The following is a 5,167-nucleotide window of genomic DNA, read 5'->3' on the forward strand; positions in this document are numbered from 1 at the left end:
TCGGCCGCGTTCCCTGGAAACAAGACTCTGAGAAGGTTTGAGCCGAGATGTATTAGGGTGCCCTTGGTGTTATCACCTGTAGGAGAGGGAAGACAGCAGGGCGGTTGGGCGGAGAACGTTGAACTGCTGATGTAGTCTTAACAGAGGCCTCCACCTGTCCCAAAGGAAGTTCTGGAGGGGAGATGGCTCTGCTGAGATACCCTAGACAGAGGCAAGGGGGCAAGGCCTTTATACCTCGGGTCCAGGAGAGGGCACTTGGGCGAGGCAGCTCCCCTGGCTGAGGGCAATTCAGAGAGGAGATGACAGCTGAGGGCTGCCAGTGACAACCTTCACTGTATCCCCTCCTCTTCCAGCCTCTGAGAGACACAGAAGGAGGAAACAGTACTCTAGCCCCTAGGGCAAGAATGTCTAAGCCATTTATGGGCTTCAGAAATCTGTGTTTCTTATGTTATTGACCACTCTTTACTCCCACCTCTTTCTCTTTCTTTTTAGAAATATTTTTATTTTTTCGGTTTCACCAGGTTTTAGTCATGGCACGCGGGGTCTTTAGCTGGGGCATGTGAACTCTTTAGTTGCAGCTGTGTGGGATCTAGTTCCCTGACCAGTGCTCGAACCTGGGCCTCCTGCATTGGGAGCATGGAGTCTTAGCCACTGGGCCACCAGGGAAGTCCCCACATCTCTCATTCATTCATTCACTGACTATTTGTGAGTGCAGTCTCTGGATCAGGCTCTTTAATGCTTTGTTCTGTCTCATGGAAAAGAGACAAGTTAATGCATAGATAGACTGTGGTAGAGTAGAGCACAGCAGAGAGAGCTGTGTGTTAACTCTGGGCAGGGGACATGGGTTCTGGGCCTTTCAGAAAAGAGGTATCACTCAAGCTGGGTCTTGAAGGATGATCAAGAATTTTCCAGACATAAGGGATGTGGAAATGGACCAAGCAGAAGAATCAGCACCTGCAGAGGCCACAAAAGTGGTGCTCTGAAGGTGTGACCAGACTGCAGGGGGGGTAGTGGATGGATTCCTGGTATCTGGCTCAGGCCTGGGAGCCATGTTAGATTGGTGGTGCTGCTTTGTGGACCTAGTGAGACAAAGCTTATGAAAATGCTGTGTGAGCTGCAGATTTGGGGGTTGGTAGTGGGAGAATCCCAGGGACGGGGGAGCCTGGTGAGCTGTCGTCTGTGGGGTCGCACAGAGTCGGACACAACTGAAGCGACTTAGCAGCAGCAGCAGCAGCAGTGGTAGAGGAGAAGTGCATTCAAATCAGAGAAAGTAGTTCCCAGGTCTCAGAAAAAACAAACTGTCTAGCTGGGGAAAAACACAGTTGGTATTGCTAGCCAGGAACCCACAGCCACATGCAGTGGGTCTCAAACATCACAGGTGCTCTGGAGCCTCTCCCCTCCTGCGTTGGCAAGGACTTGTCTTCTAGAATTATTCTCTTTCCCCTGCTCTGTCAGTTTCTCCCTCTATAGGCTTGTTTCCATCAGTTACAAACAAGTTGTATAGCATCTTCTATTTAAAAAAGCAAAATGGGGGACTTCCCTGGTAGTCCAGTGGGTAAGACTCTGAGCTCCCAATGCAAGGGACCTGGGTTCGATTCCTGGTCAGGGAACTAGATCCCACATGCTGCAACTAAGACTGAAGAGCCTGCATGCCACAACTTAGACCTGGCACAGTCAAATAAATTAATTAATTTAAAAAATTTTTAAATAGTCTTAAAAAAGCAAAATGGAGACTTCCCTGGTGGTCCCAATGCAGGGGACCTAGGTTCCATCTCTGGTCAGGGAACTAGATCCCACATGCTGCAACTAAATAAATAAGTATTAAAAAGCACAACAGGGCTTCCCTGGTGGCTCAATGGTAAAGAATCTGCCTGCCAATGCAGAAGACAAAGGTTTGGTCCCTGGTCTGGAAAGATCCCACATGCTGCAGGGCAACTAAACCTGTGCACCACAGCTACTGAGTCAGTGCTCTGGAGCCCCAAAGCCACAACTACGGAAGCTCCCAGAACTAGAGTCTGTGCTCTGCAGTAAGAGAAGGGAAGTGGCTGTGCAGACCCCCAACACTGCAGTGAGAAGCCTGGACTCCGCACCTAGAGTAGCTCCCACTCAACATAACTAGAGAAAAGTCTGCAGCAACAAAGGCCAAGCCCAGGAATAAATAGTAAATAAAATTTTAAAATAAATAAATAAGAAACAAAACCAACATCCCTTCCTTGAGCACTCATCACTCTCCAAATATTATCCCCCACATCAGTGTTCTTTGTATCACAACTCCTTGAAAGAGCTGTTAGTCTCCACTTCCTTTTCTCCCATCCCCCAACAAGGACCAGTTCTTACTGTCAGTTTTCCCACTAGCATGTAGACTCTATAACAGAGGCCTTTTTGTCTTCTGCTCACTACAAATTGCATAGAAAAGTGCCTGATACATACTAGATGCTCAATAAATACTGAACTAATTGATGATTTCTCTCTGGAACCCACTCTGATCAGGTTTTTATGTCCACAGCTCCTCTGAAATGGTGCTTGTCAAGATTTCTCATGATCTCCTTACTGCTAAAATGGTCAGCTCTCAGCCCTTATCTGACTTGATCTGCTAATGGTATTAACACCATTGAGCAGTCCCACTTTCTAGAAACTTTCCTCTGAGCTTCTGGATATTCTTTCATCTCATTGCAGGCTCTTTCTCAGTCTCTGGCTAGATCGTCTTCCTCTTCCCAACCTATTTTGATGAGCTCCAAGGCTCCCACCTTTTTCTTTATTCCCTGCCATCTGTACAGGATGGTTTTTAAATTTACATCTCCAGCCTCCACTTTATCCCTTACTTCTAGAATGTAGGCTTCATAAGAGCACTTTCTCTTGTTTGAGACTATTCCCAAGGCACAAAAGGAGGATGCTGACTCCCAGTTGATCCACCAGTGTCTGCTGGGAAAAGGACAGAAACTTGAACCGAAGGGAAGTTCTCTCAACCACCTCCCTTAATAGACCTTGAGACAGAATGGAATTCTTTCACGAGTAACCACATTCATTCCTAATGACTGCCAATCTTTTGAATAAAAAGATTATTTAAAAGGACTTAAAATGGTACAACTATGTCAGCTGTGCAAAGCAAAATAATTTGGGTTTAGAGAATGCTATTTTGTAATTTTTTTAAAGGGGAAGTAGTAGGGAGAACAAACCATGTGTGTGTGTGTGTGTGCGTGTGTGTGACGCACTCAATGGTGTCCAACTCTTTGGGACCCCACAGACTGCAGCCCACCAGGCTCCTCTGTCCATGGGATTTCCCAGGCAAAAATACTGGAGTGGGTTGCTGTTTCCTCCTCCAGGGGATCTTCCTGACCCAGGAATTGAACCCACGTCTTCTGCCTGTTTCTCCTCCATTGGCAAGCAGATACTTTACCACTTGAGCCACTTGAGAAGGGGGAACAAACCTTGGGTTTTTGTTTTTGCCACCCTGAGCAGCTTGTGGATCTTAGTTCCCCGACCAGAGATTGAACCTGGGCCCGTGGCAGTTGAAGCACCAAGTTCTAACCGCTGGACCGCCAGGGAAGTCCCCAAACTTTGGTCTGAATGTTGCCTTAATTAATCAGGTTATATCTCTAAGCCTTTGCCTACTTGAATATTCACTCTCTATATACTATATAGGGTGTCCTGTGTATTTTAGGGAGGAAAAGCTGGAAGATATATCAGTGCACAAGAACGGGAGGAGGGAGGAGTGGAGGTGGGAAAGACAGCAGCCACTACAAGCTGATTTTCCCATTTTTACTGGAGCTGCCAAGCTCCTCAAAATTTCTGTTCAGAGGGAGTGAGTTGGTTTTTGTTGAAGGCCTGCTAGTATCAAGACTTTACATATTTTTCCCATTTGATCTTCATCAGAGCCCTTTGAGATAAATACCATTATCCCCTAAATTTTACACATGAGGAAACTGAGGCTCAAGGAAAGAAAGCTACTTACTCAGAATCACAGACATTTAAGGGGGGGGTGGGATCTGAGATTCAAACTGACTTAAGTCTAACTTAAGCCTGCATCTACATTCTTTCCTTTAACCTATATGCCATTGTCAAGCCCTGCTGACACCTTAAAGCAACCAAATATCACTTACTCATACACTGCTTTTTTTTTTTTTTGGCTATGCCTCATGGCTTGCAGAATCTTAGTTCCCCAACCAGGGATCGAACACAAGTCCCCAGCAGTAAAAGCACAGGGAATTCCCTATACTGCTTTTTTATTAACAAGTTCAAATTAGTGAAATCCAACACAGCACCTGCTGCGTGCTGGCACATTTAAGGAGTTAAGTAAATGATAGGTATTAAGCATATTTGTTATGTCACTAGGTCTTTTTTTCCCATATATTTACATGTTCGACCCTTTATTAAATGTCTCTAACTGCCTTTGCTTTATTAAAGCAAAAGCTTGCACTGCCTGCATTCTCATACATTACTTCTTTGCTCTTCAGATGATGGGGTTTTTATCTTTTTTGTTTTTGTATGTGTGTGTTTGTTTGGTTTTTTGTTTGTTTGTTTTTTACATGTGGGATCTTAGTTCCCCAACCAAGGATCAAACCTGTGCCCCTTGCAGTGGAAACTTGGAGTCCTAACCACTGGGCAACGAGAGAAGTCCCCTCAACAGATGTTTGAGTGCCCACTCTTTGCTTGGGATTGGAGGGAGTGGTGGGCAGGAGGCATAAAAGAACACCATCAGGAAAGATCATCTCCCAGGAAAATGACCTGTATGAGTGAAGGAGAATCTGGTACTTGAGGGTTCTGAATACCCAGAGGGAGAAGGGAATGATTCTACTGGGGGTGGAGGTAGAGGTTGAGAAAGAGGGGAGTTTCGACTTGGCCTGGGCTGTGCCATGAGATAGCTGACCGGACAGAACCTTGGCCCGAGACACACTCTCTGAGACTCCCTAGAGTGTGCACAGCAATTTACAAAACATCTTCACATGTGCCTGTCTTACAGGGACGAGGGGAAATGCAGGGTCTGGCCACAGCTCTCACCTGGGTGACCTGGATAGAGCCAGGAGCCAAACTTTATGCTGGGCTCCTAAAACACCTTACTCCCTTCATGGCTGAGGCTTTTCTTTGAGGGTGGGCAACTCCTCCTCATGGAGGCCCCCTACCTGCCTGATCCCCTTGGGGGCTGTGTTCCATTTGTAGGCCTACCAGG

Source organism: Budorcas taxicolor, chromosome 13 (assembly GCF_023091745.1).
Source record: "Budorcas taxicolor isolate Tak-1 chromosome 13, Takin1.1, whole genome shotgun sequence".
NCBI classification, from domain to species: Eukaryota; Metazoa; Chordata; class Mammalia; order Artiodactyla; family Bovidae; genus Budorcas; species Budorcas taxicolor.